The sequence below is a fragment of the Nothobranchius furzeri genome, chromosome 10 (genome assembly GCF_043380555.1).
Source record: "Nothobranchius furzeri strain GRZ-AD chromosome 10, NfurGRZ-RIMD1, whole genome shotgun sequence".
In the NCBI taxonomy this organism is placed as follows: domain Eukaryota; kingdom Metazoa; phylum Chordata; class Actinopteri; order Cyprinodontiformes; family Nothobranchiidae; genus Nothobranchius; species Nothobranchius furzeri.
Genome location: NC_091750.1, coordinates 14,121,085 through 14,144,745, shown reverse-complemented (window position 1 = coordinate 14,144,745; position 23,661 = coordinate 14,121,085).

The following is a 23,661-nucleotide window of genomic DNA, read 5'->3' as shown; positions in this document are numbered from 1 at the left end:
ACACCAGGCCCTGTGACCTTTGGGACATGGTTTGACCCCCTATAGGAATGTGCGATCATCATGAAACATTCAGATCACTTACAACTCAATAGATTCTACCTTCTTGTAACGTTTCAGCCTGATTGGACCTTGTTTTCACACAAATGGACCCAGAATGATGTGAAATTGTGCTTCGTGCAACATAATTCTGGGTGCCATTTACAAACCATAAGTGCTAATGACTCCATTCCTTTTTGTGGTAGTAGGGGCTGTTGATTGGAGTACATTAAAACAAACCTGATCTCTCTAGAACATTCAGAAGCCAAGTTATAAGCCCACAAAGGTGTAACTGGACTACTTCTTTAAAGTGACACCAGGCCCGGTGACCTTTGGGACATGGTTTGACCCCCTATAGGAAAGTGCGATCATCATGAAACGTTCAGATCACTTACAACTCAATAGATTCTACCTTCTTGGAACGTTTCAGCATGATTGGACCTTGTTTTCACACAAATGAACCCAGAATGATGTGAAATTGTGCTTCGTGCAACATAATTCTGGGTGCCATTTAAAAACCAAAAGCGCTAATGACTCCATTCCTTTTTGTGGTAATGGGGGCTGTTAATTGGAGTACTCTAAAACAAACCTGACCTCTCTAGGATATTCAGAAGCCAAGTTATAAGCCCACAAAGGTGTAAATGGACTACTTCTTTAAAGTGACACCAGGACCGGTGACCTTTGGGACATGGTTTGACCCCCTATAGGAATGTGTGATCATCATGAAACGTTCAGATCACTTACAACTCAATAGATTCTACCTTCCTGTAACGTTTCTGCCTGATTGGACCTTGTTTTCACACAAATGAACCCAGAATGATGTGAAATTGTGCTTCGTGCAACATAATTCTGGGTGCCATTTACAATCCATAAGTGCTAATGACTCCATTCCTTTTTGTGGTTGTAGGGGCTGTTGATTGGAGTACACTAAAACAAACCTGATCTCTCTAGGACATACAGAAGCCAAGTTATAAGCCCACAAATGTGTAACTGGACTACTTCTTTAAATTGACACCAGATCCGGTGACCTTTGGGACATGGTTTGACCCCCTTAGGAAATTGCTATCATCATGAAACGTTCAGATCACTTACAACTCAATAGATTCTACCTTCTTGTAATGTTTCAGCCTGATTGGACCTTGTTTTCACACAAATGGACCCAGAATGATGTGAAATTGTGCTTTGTGCAACATATTCCTGGGTGCCATTTACAAACCATAAGTGCTAATGACTCCATTCCTTTTTGTGGTTGTAGGGGCTGTTGATTGGAGTACACTAAAACAAACCTGATCTCTCTAGGACATTCAGAAGCCAAGTTATAAGCCCACAAATGTGTAACTGGACTACTTCTTTAAATTGACACCAGGCCTGGTGACCTTTGGGACATGGTTTGACCCCCTATAGGAATGTGCGATCATCATGAAACGTTCAGATCACTTACAACTCAATAGATTCTACCTTCTTGTAATGTTTCAGCCTGATTGGACCTTGTTTTCACACAAATTGACCCAGAATGATGTGAAATTGTGCTTTGTGCAACATATTCCTGGGTGCCATTTACAAACCATAAGTGCTAATGACTCCATTCCTTTTTGTGGTAATGGGGGCTGTTAATTGGAGTACTCTAAAACAAACCTGACCTCTCTAGGTAATTCAGAAGCCAAGTTATAAGACCACAAAGGTGTAACTGGACTACTTCTTTAAATTGACACCAGATCCGGTGACCTTTGGGACATGGTTTGACCCCCTTAGGAAATTGCTATAATCATGAAACGTTCAGATCACTTACAACTCAATAGATTCTACCTTCTTGTAACGTTTCAGCCTGATTGGACCTTGTTTTCACACAAATGGACCCAGAATGATGTGAAATTGTGCTTCGTGAAACATAATTCTGGGTGCCATTTACAAACCATAAGTGCTAATGACTCCATTCATTTTTGTGGTTGTAGGGGCTGTTGATTGGAGTACACTAAAACAAACCTGATCTCTCTAGGACATTCAGAAGCCAAGTTATAAGCCCACAAATGTGTAACTGGACTACTTCTTTAAAGTGACACCAGGCCTGGTGACCTTTGGGACATGGTTTGACCCCCTATAGGAATGTGCGATCATCATGAAACGTTCAGATGACTTACAGCTCAATAGATTCTAACTTCTTGTAATGTTTCAACCTGATTGGACCTTGTTTTCACACAAATGGACCCAGAATGATGTGAAATTGTGCTTCGTGCAACATAATCCTGGGTGCCATTTACAAACCATAAGTGCTAATTACTCCATTCCTTTTTGTGGTTGTAGGGGCTGTTGATTGGAGTACATTAAAACAAACCTGATCTCTCTAGGACATTCAGAAGCCAAGTTATAAGCCCACAAAGGTGTAACTTGACTACTTCCTTAAAGTGACACCAGGCCCGGTGACCTTTGGGACATGGTTTGACCCCGTATAGGAATGAGCGATCATCATGAAACGTTCAGATAACTTACAACTCAATAGATTCTACCTTCTTGTAACGTTTCAGCCTGATTGGACCTTGTTTTCACACAAATGAACCCAGAATGATGTGAAATTGTGCTTCGTGCAACATAATTCTGGGTGTCATTTAAAAACCATAAGTGCTAATGACTCCATTCCTTTTTGTGGTAATTGGGGCTGTTAATTGGAGTACTCTAAAACAAACCTGACCTCTCTAGGATATTCAGAAGCCAAGTTATAAGCCCACAAAGGTGTAACTGGACTACTTCTTTAAATTGACACCAGATCCGGTGACCTTTGGGACATGGTTTGACCCCCTTAGGAAAGTGCTATCATCAAGAAACGTTCAGATCACTTATAACTCAATAGATTCTACCTTCCTGTAACGTTTCAGCCTGATTGGACCTTTGTTTTCACAAAAATGAACCCAGAATGATGTGAAATTGTGCTTCTTGCAACATAATTCTGCGTGCCATTTAAAAACCATAAGTGCTAATGACTCCATTCCTTTTTGTGGTTGTAGGGGCTGTTGATTGGAGTACACTAAAACAAACCTGATCTCTCTAGGACATTCAGAAGCCAAGTTATAAGCCCACAAATGTGTAACTGGACTACTTCTTTAAAATGACACCAGATCCGGTGACCTTTGGGACATGGTTTGACCCCTTATAGAAATGTGCGATCATCATGAAACATTCAGATCACTTACAACTCAATAGATTCTACCTTCTTGTAACGTTTCAGCCTGATTGGACCTTGTTTTCACACAAATGGACCCAGAATGATGTGAAATTATGCTTCGTGCAACATAATTCTGGGTGCCATTTACAAACCATAAGTGCTAATGACTCCATTCCTTTTTGTGGTTGTAGGGGCTGTTGATTGGAGTACACTAAAACAAACCTGATCTCTCTAGGACATTCAGAAGCCAAGTTATAAGCCCACAAATGTGTAACTGGACTACTTCTTTAAAGTGACACCAGGCCTGGTGACCTTTGGGACATGGTTTTACCCCCTATAAGAATGTGCGATCATCATGAAACGTTCAGATCACTTACAACTCAATAGATTCTACCTTCTTGTAACGTTTCAGCCTGATTGGACCTTGTTTTCACACAAATGAACCCAGAATGATGTGAAATTGTGCATCGTGCAACATAATTCTGGGTGCCATTTACAAACCATAAGTGCTAATGACTCCATTCCTTTTTGTGGATGTAGGGGCTGTTGATTGGAGTACACTAAAACAAACCTGACCTCTCTAGGACATTCAGAAGCCAAGTTATAAGCCCACAAATGTGTAACTGGACTACTTCTTTAAAGTGACACCAGGCCCGGTGACCTTTGGGACATGGTTTGACCCCCTATGGGAATGTGCGATCATCATGAAACATTCAGATCTTTTACAACTCAATAGATTCTACCTTCCTGTAACGTTTCTGCCTGATTGGACCTTGTTTTCACACAAATGAACCCAGAATGATGTGAAATTGTGCTTCGTGCAACATAATTCTGGTTGCCATTTACAAACCATAAGTGCTTATGACTCCATTCCTTTTTGTGGTTGTAGGGGCTGTTGATTGGAGTACACTAAAACAAACCTGATCTCTCTAGGACATTCAGAAGCCAAGTTATAAGCCCACAAATGTGTAACTGGACTACTTCTTTAAATTGACACCAGATCCGGTGACGTTTGGGACATGGTTTGACCACCTTAGGAAAGTGCTATCATCATGAAACGTTCAGATCAATTACAACTCAATAGATTCTACCTTCCTGTAACGTTTCAGCCAGATTGGACCTTGTTTTCACACAAATGAACCCAGAATGATGTGAAATTGTGCTTCGTGCAACATAATTCTGGGTGCCATTTACAAACCATAAGTGCTTATGACTCCATTCCTTTTTGTGGTTGTAGGGGCTGTTGATTGGAGTAAACTAAAACAAACCTGATCTCTCTAGGACATTCAGAAGCCAAGTTATAAGCCCACAAATGTGTAACTGGACTACTTCTTTAAATTGACACCAGATCCGGTGACGTTTGGGACATGGTTTGACCCCCTTAGGAAAGTGCTATCATCATGAAACGTTCAGATCACTTACAACTCAATAGATTCTACCTTCCTGTAAAGTTTCAGCCTGATTGGACCTTGTTTTCACACAAATGAACCCAGAATGATGTGAAATTGTTCTTCGTGCAACATAATTCTGGGTGCCATTTACAAACCATAAGTGCTAATGACTCCATTCCTTTTTGTGGTTGTAGGGGCTGTTGATTGGAGTACACTAAAACAAACCTGATCTCTCTAGGACATTCAGAAGCCAAGTTATAAGCCCACAATATGTAACTGGACTACTTCTTTAGATTGACACCAGATCCTGTGACCTTTGGGACATGGTTTGACCCCCTTAGGAAATTGCTATCACCATGAAACATTCAGATCACTTACAACTCAATAGATTCTACCTTCTTGTAACGTTTCAGCCTGATTGGACCTTGTTTTCACACAAATGGACCCAGAATGATGTGAAATTGTGCTTCGTGCAACATAATTCTGGGTGCCATTTACAAACCATAAGTGCTAATTACTCCATTCCTTTTTGTGGTTGTAGGGGCTGTTGATTGGAGTACACTAAAACAAACCTGATCTCTCTAGGACATTCAGAAGCCAAGTTATAAGCCCACAAATGTGTAACTGGACTACTTCTTTAAATTGACACCAGGCCTGGTGACCTTTGGGACATGGTTTGACCCCCTATAGGAATGTGCGATCATCATGCAACGTTCAGATCACTTACAATTCAATAGATTCTACCTTCTTGTAATGTTTCAGCCTGATTGGACCTTGTTTTCACACAAATGGACCCAGAATGATGTGAAATTGTGCTTCGTGCAACATAATTCTGGGTGCCATTTACAAACCGTAAGTGCTAATGACTCCATTCCTTTTTGTGGTTGTAGGGGCTGTTGATTGGAGTACATTTAAACAAACCTGATCTCTCTAGGACATTCAGAAGCCAAGTTATAAGCCCACAAAGGTGTAACTGGACTACTTCTTTAAAGTGACACCAGGCCCGGTGACCTTTGGGACATGGTTTGACCCCCTATAGGAATTTGCGATCATCATGAAACGTTCAGATCATTTACAACTCAATAGATTCTACCTTCTTGTAACGTTTCTGCCTGATTGGACCTTGTTTTCACACAAATGAACCCATAATGATGTGAAATTGTGCTTCGTGCAACATAATTCTGGGTGCCATTTAAAAACCATAAGTGCTAATGACTCCATTCCTTTTTGGGGTAATGGGGGCTGTTAATTGGAGTACTCTAAAACAAACCTGACCTCTCTAGGATATTCAGAAGCCAAGTTATAAGTCCACAAAGGTTTAACTGGACTACTTCTTTAAATTGACACCATATCCGGTGACCTTTGGGACATGGTTTTACCCCCTATAGGAATGTGCGATCATCATGAAACGTTCAGATCACTTACAACTCAATAGATTCTACCTTCTTGTAACGTTTCAGCCTGATTGGACCTTGTTTTCACACAAATGGACCCAGAATGATGTGAAATTGTGCTTCGTGCAACATAATTCTGGGTGCCATTTACAAACCATAAGTGCTAATGACTCCATTCCTTTTTGTGGATGTAGGGGCTGTTGATTGGAGTACACTAAAACAAACCTGACCTCTCTAGGACATTCAGAAGCCAAGTTATAAGCCCACAAATGTGTAACTGGACTACTTCTTTAAATTGACACGAGATCCGGTGACCTTTGGGACATGGTTTGACCCCCTATAGGAATGAGCGATCATCATGAAACGTTCAGATCACTTACAACTCAATAGATTCTACCTTCCTGTAACGTTTCAGCCTGATTGGACCTTGTTTTCACACAAATGAACCCAGAATGATGTGAAATTGTGCTTCGTGCAACATAATTCTGGGTGCCATTTAAAAGCCATAAGTGCTAATGACTCCATTCCTTTTTGTGGTTGTGGGGCTGTTAATTGGAGTACTCTAAAACAAACCTGACCTCTCTAGGATATTCAGAAGCCAAGTTATAAGCCCACAAAGGTGTAACTGGACTACTTCTTTAAAGTGACACCAGGCCCGGTGACCTTTGGGACATGGTTTGACCCCCTATAGGAATGTGTGATCATCATGAAACGTTCAGATCACTTACAACTCAATAGATTCTACCTTCCTGTAACGTTTCAGCCTGATTGGACCTTGTTTTCACACAAATGGACCCAGAATGATGTGAAATTGTGCTTCGTGCAACATAATTCTGGGTGCCATTTACAAACCATAAGTGCTAATGACTCCATTCCTCTTTGTGGTTGTAGGGGCTGTTGATTGGAGTACACTAAAACAAACCTGATCTCTCTAGGACATTCAGAAGCCAAGTTATAAGCCCACAAATGTGTAACTGGACTACTTCTTTAAATTGACACCAGATCCTGTGACCTTTGGGACATGGTTTGACCCCCTTAGGAAATTGCTATCACCATGAAACATTCAGATCACTTACAACTCAATAGATTCTACCTTCTTGTAACGTTTCAGCCTGATTGGACCTTGTTTTCACACAAATGGACCCAGAATGATGTGAAATTGTGCTTCGTGCAACATAATTCTGGGTGCCATTTACAAACCATAAGTGCTAATTACTCCATTCCTTTTTGTGGTTGTAGGGGCTGTTGATTGGAGTACACTAAAACAAACCTGATCTCTCTAGGACATTCAGGAGCCAAGTTATAAGCCCACAAATGTGTAACTGGACTACTTCTTTAAAGTGACACCAGGCCTGGTGACCTTTGGGACATGGTTTGACCCCCTTAGGAAAGTGCTATCATCATGAAACGTTCAGATCACTTACAACTTAATAGATTCTAACTTCCTGTAACGTTTCTGCCTGATTGGACCTTGTTTTCACACAAATGGACCCAGAATGATGTGAAATTGTGCTTCGTGCAACATAATTCTGGGTGACATTTACAAACCATAAGTGCTAATGACTCCATTCGTTTTTGGGGTTTTAGGGGCTGTTGATTGGAGTACATTAAAACAAACCTGATCTTTCTAGGAAATTCAGAAGCCAAGTTATAAGCCCACAAATGTGTAACTGGACTAGTTCGTTAAAGTGACACCAGGCCCGGTGACCTATGGGACATGGTTTGACCCCCTATAGGAATGTGCGATCATCATGAAACATTCAGATCACTTACAACTCAATAGATTCTACCTTCTTGTAACGTTTCAGCCTGATTGGACCTTGTTTTCACACAAATGAACACAGAATGATGTGAAATTGTGCTTCGTGCAACATAATTCTGGGTGCCATTTAAAAACCATAAGCGCTAATGACTCCATTCCTTTTTGTGGTTGTAGGGGCTGTTGATTGGAGTACACTAAAACAAACCTGATCTCTCTAGGAAATTCAGAAGCCAAGTTATAAGCCCACAAATGTGTAACTGGACTACTTCTTTAAATTGACACCAGATCCGGTGACCTTTGGGACATGGTTTGACCCCCTTAGGAAAGTGCTATTATTATGAAACGTTCAGATCAATTACAACTCAATAGATTCTACCTTCCTGTAACGTTTCTGCCTGATTGGACCTTGTTTTCACACAAATGAACCCAGAATGATGTGAAATTGTGCTTCGTGCAACATAATTCTGGGTGCCATTTAAAAACCATAAGTGCTAATGACTCCATTCCTTTTTGGGGTAATGGGGGCTGTTAATTGGAGTACTCTAAAACAAACCTGACCTCTCTAGAATATTCAGAAGCCAAGTTATAAGCCCACAAATGTGTAACTGGACTACTTCTTTAAAGTGACACCAGGCCCTGTGACCTTTGGGACATGGTTTGACCCCCTATAGGAATGTGCGATCATCATGAAACATTCAGATCACTTACAACTCAATAGATTCTACCTTCTTGTAACGTTTCAGCCTGATTGGACCTTGTTTTCACACAAATGGACCCAGAATGATGTGAAATTGTGCTTCGTGCAACATAATTCTGGGTGCCATTTACAAACCATAAGTGCTAATGACTCCATTCCTTTTTGTGGTAGTAGGGGCTGTTGATTGGAGTACATTAAAACAAACCTGATCTCTCTAGAACATTCAGAAGCCAAGTTATAAGCCCACAAAGGTGTAACTGGACTACTTCTTTAAAGTGACACCAGGCCCGGTGACCTTTGGGACATGGTTTGACCCCCTATAGGAATGTGCGATCATCATGAAACGTTCAGATCACTTACAACTCAATAGATTCTACCTTCTTGGAACGTTTCAGCATGATTGGACCTTGTTTTCACACAAATGAACCCAGAATGATGTGAAATTGTGCTTCGTGCAACATAATTCTGGGTGCCATTTAAAAACCATAAGCGCTAATGACTCCATTCCTTTTTGTGGTAATGGGGGCTGTTAATTGGAGTACTCTAAAACAAACCTGACGTCTCTAGGATATTCAGAAGCCAAGTTATAAGCCCACAAAGGTGTAAATGGACTACTTCTTTAAAGTGACACCAGGACCGGTGACCTTTGGGACATGGTTTGACCCCCTATAGGAATGTGTGATCATCATGAAACGTTCAGATCACTTACAACTCAATAGATTCTACCTTCCTGTAACGTTTCTGCCTGATTGGACCTTGTTTTCACACAAATGAACCCAGAATGATGTGAAATTGTGCTTCGTGCAACATAATTCTGGGTGCCATTTACAATCCATAAGTGCTAATGACTCCATTCCTTTTTGTGGTTGTAGGGGCTGTTGATTGGAGTACACTAAAACAAACCTGATCTCTCTAGGACATACAGAAGCCAAGTTATAAGCCCACAAATGTGTAACTGGACTACTTCTTTAAATTGACACCAGGCCTGGTGACCTTTGGGACATGGTTTGACCCCCCATAGGAATGTGCAATCATCATGAAACGTTCAGATCACTTACAACTCAATAGATTCTACCTTCTTGTAATGTTTCAGCCTGATTGGACCTTGTTTTCACACAAATTGACCCAGAATGATGTGAAATTGTGCTTTGTGCAGCATATTCCTGGGTGCCATTTACAAACCATAAGTGCTAATGACTCCATTCCTTTTTGTGGTAATGGGGGCTGTTAATTGGAGTACTCTAAAACAAACCTGACCTCTCTAGGTAATTCAGAAGCCAAGTTATAAGCCCACAAATGTGTAACTGGACTACTTCTTTAAATTGACACCAGATCCGGTGACCTTTGGGACATGGTTTGACCCCCTTAGGAAATTGCTATCATCATGAAACGTTCAGATCACTTACAACTCAATAGATTCTACCTTCTTGTAACGTTTCAGCCTGATTGGACCTTGTTTTCACACAAATGGACCCAGAAAGATGTGAAATTGTGCTTCGTGAAACATAATTCTGGGTGCCATTTACAAACCATAAGTGCTAATGACTCCATTCATTTTTGTGGTTGTAGGGGCTGTTGATTGGAGTACACTAAAACAAACCTGATCTCTCTAGGACATTCAGAAGCCAAGTTATAAGCCCACAAATGTGTAACTGGACTACTTCTTTAAAGTGACACCAGGCCTGGTGACCTTTGGGACATGGTTTGACCCCCTATAGGAATGTGCGATCATCATGAAACGTTCAGATCACTTACAGCTCAATAGATTCTACCTTCTTGTAATGTTTCAACCTGATTGGACCTTGTTTTCACACAAATGGACCCAGAATGATGTGAAATTGTGCTTCGTGCAACATAATCCTGGGTGCCATTTACAAACCATAAGTGCTAATTACTCCATTCCTTTTTGTGGTTGTAGGGGCTGTTGATTGGAGTACATTAAAACAAACCTGATCTCTCTAGGACATTCAGAAGCCAAGTTATAAGCCCACAAAGGTGTAACTTGACTACTCCCTTAAAGTGACACCAGGCCCGGTGACCTTTGGGACATGGTTTGACCCCCTATAGGAATGTGCGATCATCATGAAACGTTCAGATCACTTACAACTCAATAGATTCTACCTTCTTGTAACGTTTCAGCCTGGTTGGACCTTGTTTTCACACAAATGAACCCAGAATGATGTGAAATTGTGCTTCGTGCAACATAATTCTGGGTGCCATTTAAAAACCATAAGTGCTAATGACTCCATTCCTTTTTGTGGTAATGGGGCTGTTAATTGGAGTACTCTAAAACAAACCTGAACTCTCCAGGATATTCAGAAGCCAAGTTATAAGCCCACAAAGGTGTAACTGGACTACTTCTTTAAATTGACACCAGATCCGGTGACCTTTGGGACATGGTTTGACCCCCTTAGGAAAGTGCTATCATCATGAAACGTTCAGATCACTTACAACTTAATAGATTCTAACTTCCTGTAACGTTTCTGCCTGATTGGACCTTGTTTTCACACAAATGGACCCAGAATGATGTGAAATTGTGCTTCGTGCAACATAATTCTGGGTGACATTTACAAACCATAAGTGCTAATGACTCCATTCGTTTTTGGGGTTTTAGGGGCTGTTGATTGGAGTACATTAAAACAAACCTGATCTCTCTAGGAAATTCAGAAGCCAAGTTATAAGCCCACAAATGTGTAACTGGACTAGTTCGTTAAAGTGACACCAGGCCCGGTGACCTATGGGACATGGTTTGACCCCCTATAGGAATGTGCGATCATCATGAAACATTCAGATCACTTACAACTCAATAGATTCTACCTTCTTGTAACGTTTCTGCCTGATTGGACCTTGTTTTCACACAAATGAACACAGAATGATGTGAAATTGTGCTTCGTGCAACATAATTCTGGGTGCCATTTAAAAACCATAAGCGCTAATGACTCCATTCCTTTTTGTGGTTGTAGGGGCTGTTGATTGGAGTACACTAAAACAAACCTGATCTCTCTAGGAAATTCAGAAGCCAAGTTATAAGCCCACAAATGTGTAACTGGACTACTTCTTTAAATTGACACCAGATCCGGTGACCTTTGGGACATGGTTTGACCCCCTTAGGAAAGTGCTATCATTATGAAACGTTCAGATCAATTACAACTCAATAGATTCTACCTTCCTGTAACGTTTCTGCCTGATTGGACCTTGTTTTCACACAAATGAACCCAGAATGATGTGAAATTGTGCTTCGTGCAACATAATTCTGGGTGCCATTTAAAAACCATAAGTGCTAATGACTCCATTCCTTTTTGGGGTAATGGGGGCTGTTAATTGGAGTACTCTAAAACAAACCTGACCTCTCTAGAATATTCAGAAGCCAAGTTATAAGCCCACAAATGTGTAACTGGACTACTTCTTTAAAGTGACACCAGGCCCTGTGACCTTTGGGACATGGTTTGACCCCCTATAGGAATGTGCGATCATCATGAAACATTCAGATCACTTACAACTCAATAGATTCTACCTTCTTGTAACGTTTCAGCCTGATTGGACCTTGTTTTCACACAAATGGACCCAGAATGATGTGAAATTGTGCTTCGTGCAACATAATTCTGGGTGCCATTTACAAACCATAAGTGCTAATGACTCCATTCCTTTTTGTGGTAGTAGGGGCTGTTGATTGGAGTACATTAAAACAAACCTGATCTCTCTAGAACATTCAGAAGCCAAGTTATAAGCCCACAAAGGTGTAACTGGACTACATCTTTAAAGTGACACCAGGCCCGGTGACCTTTGGGACATGGTTTGACCCCCTATAGGAATGTGCGATCATCATGAAACGTTCAGATCACTTACAACTCAATAGATTCTACCTTCTTGGAACGTTTCAGCATGATTGGACCTTGTTTTCACACAAATGAACCCAGAATGATGTGAAATTGTGCTTCGTGCAACATAATTCTGGGTGCCATTTAAAAACCATAAGCGCTAATGACTCCATTCCTTTTTGTGGTAATGGCGGCTGTTAATTGGAGTACTCTAAAACAAACCTGACCTCTCTAGGATATTCAGAAGCCAAGTTATAAGCCCACAAAGGTGTAAATGGACTACTTCTTTAAAGTGACACCAGGACCGGTGACCTTTGGGACATGGTTTGACCCCCTATAGGAATGTGTGATCATCATGAAACGTTCAGATCACTTACAACTCAATAGATTCTACCTTCCTGTAACGTTTCTGCCTGATTGGACCTTGTTTTCACACAAATGAACCCAGAATGATGTGAAATTGTGCTTCGTGCAACATAATTCTGGGTGCCATTTACAATCCATAAGTGCTAATGACTCCATTCCTTTTTGTGGTTGTAGGGGCTGTTGATTGGAGTACACTAAAACAAACCTGATCTCTCTAGGACATACAGAAGCCAAGTTATAAGCCCACAAATGTGTAACTGGACTACTTCTTTAAATTGACACCAGGCCTGGTGACCTTTGGGACATGGTTTGACCCCCTATAGGAATGTGCAATCATCATGAAACGTTCAGATCACTTACAACTCAATAGATTCTACCTTCTTGTAATGTTTCAGCCTGATTGGACCTTGTTTTCACACAAATTGACCCAGAATGATGTGAAATTGTGCTTTGTGCAACATATTCCTGGGTGCCATTTACAAACCATAAGTGCTAATGACTCCATTCCTTTTTGTGGTAATGGGGGCTGTTAATTGGAGTACTCTAAAACAAACCTGACCTCTCTAGGTAATTCAGAAGCCAAGTTATAAGCCCACAAATGTGTAACTGGACTACTTCTTTAAATTGACACCAGATCCGGTGACCTTTGGGACATGGTTTGACCCCCTTAGGAAATTGCTATCATCATGAAACGTTCAGATCACTTACAACTCAATAGATTCTACCTTCTTGTAACGTTTCAGCCTGATTGGACCTTGTTTTCACACAAATGGACCCAGAATGATGTGAAATTGTGCTTCGTGAAACATAATTCTGGGTGCCATTTACAAACCATAAGTGCTAATGACTCCATTCATTTTTGTGGTTGTAGGGGCTGTTGATTGGAGTACACTAAAACAAACCTGATCTCTCTAGGACATTCAGAAGCCAAGTTATAAGCCCACAAATGTGTAACTGGACTACTTCTTTAAAGTGACACCAGGCCTGGTGACCTTTGGGACATGGTTTGACCCCCTATAGGAATGTGCGATCATCATGAAACGTTCAGATCACTTACAGCTCAATAGATTCTACCTTCTTGTAATGTTTCAACCTGATTGGACCTTGTTTTCACACAAATGAACCCAGAATGATGTGAAATTGTGCTTCGTGCAACATAATCCTGGGTGCCATTTACAAACCATAAGTGCTAATTACTCCATTCCTTTTTGTGGTTGTAGGGGCTGTTGATTGGAGTACATTAAAACAAACCTGATCTCTCTAGGACATTCAGAAGCCAAGTTATAAGCCCACAAAGGTGTAACTTGACTACTCCCTTAAAGTGACACCAGGCCCGGTGACCTTTGGGACATGGTTTGACCCCCTATAGGAATGTGCGATCATCATGAAACGTTCAGATCACTTACAACTCAATAGATTCTACTTTCCTGTAACGTTTCAGCCTGATTGGACCTTGTTTTCACACAAATGAACCCAGATTGATGTGAAATTGTGCTTCGTGCAACATAATTCTGGGTGCCATTTAAAAACCATAAGTGCTAATGACTCCATTCCTTTTTGTGGTAATGGGGGCTGTTAATTGGAGTCCTCTAAAACAAACTTGACCTCTCTAGGATATTCAGAAGCCAAGTTATAAGCCCACAAAGGTGTAACTGGACTACTTCTTTAAAGTGACACCAGGCCCGGTGACCTTTGGGACATGGTTTGACCCCCTATAGGAATGTGCGATCATCATGAAACATTCAGATCACTTACAACTCAATAGATTCTACCTTCTTGTAACGTTTCAGCCTGATTTGACCTTGTTTTCACACAAATGGACCCAGAATGATGTGAAATTGTGCTACGTGCAACATAATTCTGGGTGCCATTTACAAACCATAAGTGCTAATGACTCCATTCGTTTTTGGGGTTTTAGGGGCTGTTGATTGGAGTACATTAAAACAAACCTGATCTCTCTAGGACATTCAGAAGCCAAGTTATAAGCCCACAAATGTGTAACTGGACTACTTCTTTAAAGTGACACCAGGCCCGGTGACCTATGGGACATGGTTTGACCCCCTATAGGAATGTGCGATCATCATGAAACATTCAGATCACTTACAACTCAATAGATTCTACCTTCTTGTAACGTTTCAGCCTGATTGGACCTTGTTTTCACACAAATGAACACAGAATGATGTGAAATTGTGCTTCGTGCAACATAATTCTGGGTGCCATTTAAAAACCATAAGCGCTAATGACTCCATTCCTTTTTGTGGTTGTAGGGGCTGTTGATTGGAGTACACTAAAACAAACCTGATCTCTCTAGGAAATTCAGAAGCCAAGTTATAAGCCCACAAATGTGTAACTGGACTACTTCTTTAAATTGACACCAGATCCGGTGACCTTTGGGACATGGTTTGACCCCCTTAGGAAAGTGCTATCATTATGAAACGTTCAGATCAATTACAACTCAATAGATTCTACCTTCTTGTAACGTTTCAGCCTGATTGGACCTTGTTTTCACACAAATGGACCCAGAATGATGTGAAATTGTGCTTCGTGCAACATAATTCTGGGTGCCATTTACAAACCATAAGTGCTAATGACTCCATTCCTTTTTGTGGTAGTAGGGGCTGTTGATTGGAGTACATTAAAACAAACCTGATCTCTCTAGAACATTCAGAAGCCAAGTTATAAGCCCACAAAGGTGTAACTGGACTACTTCTTTAAAGTGACACCAGGCCCGGTGACCTTTGGGACATGGTTTGACCCCCTATAGGAATGTGCGATCATCATGAAACGTTCAGATCACTTACAACTCAATAGATTCTACCTTCTTGGAACGTTTCAGCCTGATTGGACCTTGTTTTCACACAAATGAACCCAGAATGATGTGAAATTGTGCTTCGTGCAACATAATTCTGGGTGCCATTTAAAAACCATAAGCGCTAATGACTCCATTCCTTTTTGTGGTAATGGGGGCTGTTAATTGGAGTACTCTAAAACAAACCTGACCTCTCTAGGATATTCAGAAGCCAAGTTATAAGCCCACAAAGGTGTAAATGGACTACTTCTTTAAAGTGACACCAGGACCGGTGACCTTTGGGACATGGTTTGACCCCCTATAGGAATGTGTGATCATCATGAAACGTTCAGATCACTTACAACTCAATAGATTCTACCTTCCTGTAACGTTTCTGCCTGATTGGACCTTGTTTTCACACAAATGAACCCAGAATGATGTGAAATTGTGCTTCGTGCAACATAATTCTGGGTGCCATTTACAATCCATAAGTGCTAATGACTCCATTCCTTTTTGTGGTTGTAGGGGCTGTTGATTGGAGTACACTAAAACAAACCTGATCTCTCTAGGACATACAGAAGCCAAGTTATAAGCCCACAAATGTGTAACTGGACTACTTCTTTAAATTGACACCAGATCCGGTGACCTTTGGGACATGGTTTGACCCCCTTAGGAAATTGCTATCATCATGAAACGTTCAGATCACTTACAACTCAATAGATTCTACCTTCTTGTAACGTTTCAGCCTGATTGGACCTTGTTTTCACACAAATGGACCCAGAATGATGTGAAATTGTGCTTCGTGCAACATAATCCTGGGTGCCATTTACAAACCATAAGTGCTAATTACTCCATTCCTTTTTGTGGTTGTAGGGGCTGTTGATTGGAGTACATTAAAACAAACCTGATCTCTCTAGGACATTCAGAAGCCAAGTTATAAGCCCACAAAGGTGTAACTTGACTACTCCCTTAAAGTGACACCAGGCCCGGTGACCTTTGGGACATGGTTTGACCCCCTATAGGAATGTGCGATCATCATGAAACGTTCAGATCACTTACAACTCAATAGATTCTACCTTCCTGTAACGTTTCAGCCTGATTGGACCTTGTTTTCACACAAATGAACCCAGATTGATGTGAAATAGTGCTTCGTGCAACATAATTCTGGGTGCCATTTAAAAACCATAAGTGCTAATGACTCCATTCCTTTTTGTGGTAATGGGGGCTGTTAATTGGAGTCCTCTAAAACAAACTTGACCTCTCTAGGATATTCAGAAGCCAAGTTATAAGCCCACAAATGTGTAACTGGACTACTTCTTTAAATTGACACCAGATCCGGTGACGTTTGGGACATGGTTTGACCACCTTAGGAAAGTGCTATCATCATGAAACGTTCAGATCAATTACAACTCAATAGATTCTACCTTCCTGTAACGTTTCAGCCAGATTGGACCTTGTTTTCACACAAATGAACCCAGAATGATGTGAAATTGTGCTTCGTGCAACATAATTCTGGGTGCCATTTACAAACCATAAGTGCTTATGACTCCATTCCTTTTTGTGGTTGTAGGGGCTGTTGATTGGAGTACACTAAAACAAACCTGATCTCTCTAGGACATTCAGAAGCCAAGTTATAAGCCCACAAATGTGTAACTGGACTACTTCTTTAAATTGACACCAGATCCGGTGACGTTTGGGACATGGTTTGACCCCCTTAGGAAAGTGCTATCATCATGAAACGTTCAGATCACTTACAACTCAATAGATTCTACCTTCCTGTAAAGTTTCAGCCTGATTGGACCTTGTTTTCACACAAATGAACCCAGAATGATGTGAAATTGTTCTTCGTGCAACATAATTCTGGGTGCCATTTACAAACCATAAGTGCTAATGACTCCATTCCTTTTTGTGGTTGTAGGGGCTGTTGATTGGAGTACACTAAAACAAACCTGATCTCTCTAGGACATTCAGAAGCCAAGTTATAAGCCCACAATATGTAACTGGACTACTTCTTTAGATTGACACCAGATCCTGTGACCTTTGGGACATGGTTTGACCCCCTTAGGAAATTGCTATCACCATGAAACATTCAGATCACTTACAACTCAATAGATTCTACCTTCTTGTAACGTTTCAGCCTGATTGGACCTTGTTTTCACACAAATGGACCCAGAATGATGTGAAATTGTGCTTCGTGCAACATAATTCTGGGTGCCATTTACAAACCATAAGTGCTAATTACTCCATTCCTTTTTGTGGTTGTAGGGGCTGTTGATTGGAGTACACTAAAACAAACCTGATCTCTCTAGGACATTCAGAAGCCAAGTTATAAGCCCACAAATGTGTAACTGGACTACTTCTTTAAAGTGACACCAGGCCTGGTGACCTTTGGGACATGGTTTGACCCCCTATAGGAATGTGCGATCATCATGCAACGTTCAGATCACTTACAATTCAATAGATTCTACCTTCTTGTAATGTTTCAGCCTGATTGGACCTTGTTTTCACACAAATGGACCCAGAATGATGTGAAATTGTGCTTCGTGCAACATAATTCTGGGTGCCATTTACAAACCGTAAGTGCTAATGACTCCATTCCTTTTTGTGGTTGTAGGGGCTGTTGATTGGAGTACATTTAAACAAACCTGATCTCTCTAGGACATTCAGAAGCCAAGTTATAAGCCCACAAAGGTGTAACTGGACTACTTCTTTAAAGTGACACCAGGCCCGGTGACCTTTGGGACATGGTTTGACCCCCTATAGGAATTTGCGATCATCATGAAACGTTCAGATCATTTACAACTCAATAGATTCTACCTTCTTGTAACGTTTCTGCCTGATTGGACCTTGTTTTCACACAAATGAACCCATAATGATGTGAAATTGTGCTTCGTGCAACATAATTCTGGGTGCCATTTAAAAACCATAAGTGCTAATGACTCCATTCCTTTTTGGGGTAATGGGGGCTGTTAATTGGAGTACTCTAAAACAAACCTGACCTCTCTAGGATATTCAGAAGCCAAGTTATAAGCCCACAAATGTGTAACTGGACTACTTCTTTAAAGTGACACCAGGCCTGGTGACCTTTGGGACATGGTTTGACCCCCTATAGGAATGTGCGATCATCATGAAACGTTCAGATCACTTACAGCTCAATAGATTCTACCTTCTTGTAATGTTTCAACCTGATTGGACCTTGTTTTCACACAAATGAACCCAGAATGATGTGAAATTGTGCTTCGTGCAACATAATCCTGGGTGCCATTTACAAACCATAAGTGCTAATTACTCCATTCCTTTTTGTGGTTGTAGGGGCTGTTGATTGGAGTACATTAAAACAAACCTGATCTCTCTAGGACATTCAGAAGCCAAGTTATAAGCCCACAAAGGTGTAACTTGACTACTCCCTTAAAGTGACACCAGGCCCGGTGACCTTTGGGACATGGTTTGACCCCCTATAGGAATGTGCGATCATCATGAAACGTTCAGATCACTTACAACTCAATAGATTCTACTTTCCTGTAACGTTTCAGCCTGATTGGACCTTGTTTTCACACAAATGAACCCAGATTGATGTGAAATTGTGCTTCGTGCAACATAATTCTGGGTGCCATTTAAAAACCATAAGTGCTAATGACTCCATTCCTTTTTGTGGTAATGGGGGCTGTTAATTGGAGTCCTCTAAAACAAACTTGACCTCTCTAGGATATTCAGAAGCCAAGTTATAAGCCCACAAAGGTGTAACTGGACTACTTCTTTAAAGTGACACCAGGCCCGGTGACCTTTGGGACATGGTTTGACCCCCTATAGGAATGTGCGATCATCATGAAACATTCAGATCACTTACAACTCAATAGATTCTACCTTCTTGTAACGTTTCAGCCTGATTTGACCTTGTTTTCACACAAATGGACCCAGAATGATGTGAAATTGTGCTACGTGCAACATAATTCTGGGTGCCATTTACAAACCATAAGTGCTAATGACTCCATTCGTTTTTGGGGTTTTAGGGGCTGTTGATTGGAGTACATTAAAACAAACCTGATCTCTCTAGGACATTCAGAAGCCAAGTTATAAGCCCACAAATGTGTAACTGGACTACTTCTTTAAAGTGACACCAGGCCCGGTGACCTATGGGACATGGTTTGACCCCCTATAGGAATGTGCGATCATCATGAAACATTCAGATCACTTACAACTCAATAGATTCTACCTTCTTGTAACGTTTCAGCCTGATTGGACCTTGTTTTCACACAAATGAACACAGAATGATGTGAAATTGTGCTTCGTGCAACATAATTCTGGGTGCCATTTAAAAACCATAAGCGCTAATGACTCCATTCCTTTTTGTGGTTGTAGGGGCTGTTGATTGGAGTACACTAAAACAAACCTGATCTCTCTAGGAAATTCAGAAGCCAAGTTATAAGCCCACAAATGTGTAACTGGACTACTTCTTTAAATTGACACCAGATCCGGTGACCTTTGGGACATGGTTTGACCCCCTTAGGAAAGTGCTATCATTATGAAACGTTCAGATCAATTACAACTCAATAGATTCTACCTTCTTGTAACGTTTCAGCCTGATTGGACCTTGTTTTCACACAAATGGACCCAGAATGATGTGAAATTGTGCTTCGTGCAACATAATTCTGGGTGCCATTTACAAACCATAAGTGCTAATGACTCCATTCCTTTTTGTGGTAGTAGGGGCTGTTGATTGGAGTACATTAAAACAAACCTGATCTCTCTAGAACATTCAGAAGCCAAGTTATAAGCCCACAAAGGTGTAACTGGACTACTTCTTTAAAGTGACACCAGGCCCGGTGACCTTTGGGACATGGTTTGACCCCCTATAGGAATGTGCGATCATCATGAAACGTTCAGATCACTTACAACTCAATAGATTCTACCTTCTTGGAACGTTTCAGCATGATTGGACCTTGTTTTCACACAAATGAACCCAGAATGATGTGAAATTGTGCTTCGTGCAACATAATTCTGGGTGCCATTTAAAAACCATAAGCGCTAATGACTCCATTCCTTTTTGTGGTAATGGGGGCTGTTAATTGGAGTACTCTAAAACAAACCTGACCTCTCTAGGATATTCAGAAGCCAAGTTATAAGCCCACAAAGGTGTAAATGGACTACTTCTTTAAAGTGACACCAGGACCGGTGACCTTTGGGACATGGTTTGACCCCCTATAGGAATGTGTGATCATCATGAAACGTTCAGATCACTTACAACTCAATAGATTCTACCTTCCTGTAACGTTTCTGCCTGATTGGACCTTGTTTTCACACAAATGAACCCAGAATGATGTGAAATTGTGCTTCGTGCAACATAATTCTGGGTGCCATTTACAATCCATAAGTGCTAATGACTCCATTCCTTTTTGTGGTTGTAGGGGCTGTTGATTGGAGTACACTAAAACAAACCTGATCTCTCTAGGACATACAGAAGCCAAGTTATAAGCCCACAAATGTGTAACTGGACTACTTCTTTAAATTGACACCAGATCCGGTGACCTTTGGGACATGGTTTGACCCCCTTAGGAAATTGCTATCATCATGAAACGTTCAGATCACTTACAACTCAATAGATTCTACCTTCTTGTAACGTTTCAGCCTGATTGGACCTTGTTTTCACACAAATGGACCCAGAATGATGTGAAATTGTGCTTCGTGCAACATAATCCTGGGTGCCATTTACAAACCATAAGTGCTAATTACTCCATTCCTTTTTGTGGTTGTAGGGGCTGTTGATTGGAGTACATTAAAACAAACCTGATCTCTCTAGGACATTCAGAAGCCAAGTTATAAGCCCACAAAGGTGTAACTTGACTACTCCCTTAAAGTGACACCAGGCCCGGTGACCTTTGGGACATGGTTTGACCCCCTATAGGAATGTGCGATCATCATGAAACGTTCAGATCACTTACAACTCAATAGATTCTACCTTCCTGTAACGTTTCAGCCTGATTGGACCTTGTTTTCACACAAATGAACCCAGATTGATGTGAAATAGTGCTTCGTGCAACATAATTCTGGGTGCCATTTAAAAACCATAAGTGCTAATGACTCCATTCCTTTTTGTGGTAATGGGGGCTGTTAATTGGAGTCCTCTAAAACAAACTTGACCTCTCTAGGATATTCAGAAGCCAAGTTATAAGCCCACAAATGTGTAACTGGACTACTTCTTTAAATTGACACCAGATCCGGTGACGTTTGGGACATGGTTTGACCACCTTAGGAAAGTGCTATCATCATGAAACGTTCAGATCAATTACAACTCAATAGATTCTACCTTCCTGTAACGTTTCAGCCAGATTGGACCTTGTTTTCACACAAATGAACCCAGAATGATGTGAAATTGTGCTTCGTGCAACATAATTCTGGGTGCCATTTACAAACCATAAGTGCTTATGACTCCATTCCTTTTTGTGGTTGTAGGGGCTGTTGATTGGAGTACACTAAAACAAACCTGATCTCTCTAGGACATTCAGAAGCCAAGTTATAAGCCCACAAATGTGTAACTGGACTACTTCTTTAAATTGACACCAGATCCGGTGACGTTTGGGACATGGTTTGACCCCCTTAGGAAAGTGCTATCATCATGAAACGTTCAGATCACTTACAACTCAATAGATTCTACCTTCCTGTAAAGTTTCAGCCTGATTGGACCTTGTTTTCACACAAATGAACCCAGAATGATGTGAAATTGTTCTTCGTGCAACATAATTCTGGGTGCCATTTACAAACCATAAGTGCTAATGACTCCATTCCTTTTTGTGGTTGTAGGGGCTGTTGATTGGAGTACACTAAAACAAACCTGATCTCTCTAGGACATTCAGAAGCCAAGTTATAAGCCCACAATATGTAACTGGACTACTTCTTTAGATTGACACCAGATCCTGTGACCTTTGGGACATGGTTTGACCCCCTTAGGAAATTGCTATCACCATGAAACATTCAGATCACTTACAACTCAATAGATTCTACCTTCTTGTAACGTTTCAGCCTGATTGGACCTTGTTTTCACACAAATGGACCCAGAATGATGTGAAATTGTGCTTCGTGCAACATAATTCTGGGTGCCATTTACAAACCATAAGTGCTAATTACTCCATTCCTTTTTGTGGTTGTAGGGGCTGTTGATTGGAGTACACTAAAACAAACCTGATCTCTCTAGGACATTCAGAAGCCAAGTTATAAGCCCACAAATGTGTAACTGGACTACTTCTTTAAAGTGACACCAGGCCTGGTGACCTTTGGGACATGGTTTGACCCCCTATAGGAATGTGCGATCATCATGCAACGTTCAGATCACTTACAATTCAATAGATTCTACCTTCTTGTAATGTTTCAGCCTGATTGGACCTTGTTTTCACACAAATGGACCCAGAATGATGTGAAATTGTGCTTCGTGCAACATAATTCTGGGTGCCATTTACAAACCGTAAGTGCTAATGACTCCATTCCTTTTTGTGGTTGTAGGGGCTGTTGATTGGAGTACATTTAAACAAACCTGATCTCTCTAGGACATTCAGAAGCCAAGTTATAAGCCCACAAAGGTGTAACTGGACTACTTCTTTAAAGTGACACCAGGCCCGGTGACCTTTGGGACATGGTTTGACCCCCTATAGGAATTTGCGATCATCATGAAACGTTCAGATCATTTACAACTCAATAGATTCTACCTTCTTGTAACGTTTCTGCCTGATTGGACCTTGTTTTCACACAAATGAACCCATAATGATGTGAAATTGTGCTTCGTGCAACATAATTCTGGGTGCCATTTAAAAACCATAAGTGCTAATGACTCCATTCCTTTTTGGGGTAATGGGGGCTGTTAATTGGAGTACTCTAAAACAAACCTGACCTCTCTAGGATATTCAGAAGCCAAGTTATAAGTCCACAAAGGTTTAACTGGACTACTTCTTTAAATTGACACCATATCCGGTGACCTTTGGGACATGGTTTTACCCCCTATAGGAATGTGCGATCATCATGAAACGTTCAGATCACTTACAACTCAATAGATTCTACCTTCTTGTAACGTTTCAGCCTGATTGGACCTTGTTTTCACACAAATGGACCCAGAATGATGTGAAATTGTGCTTCGTGCAACATAATTCTGGGTGCCATTTACAAACCATAAGTGCTAATGACTCCATTCCTTTTTGTGGATGTAGGGGCTGTTGATTGGAGTACACTAAAACAAACCTGACCTCTCTAGGACATTCAGAAGCCAA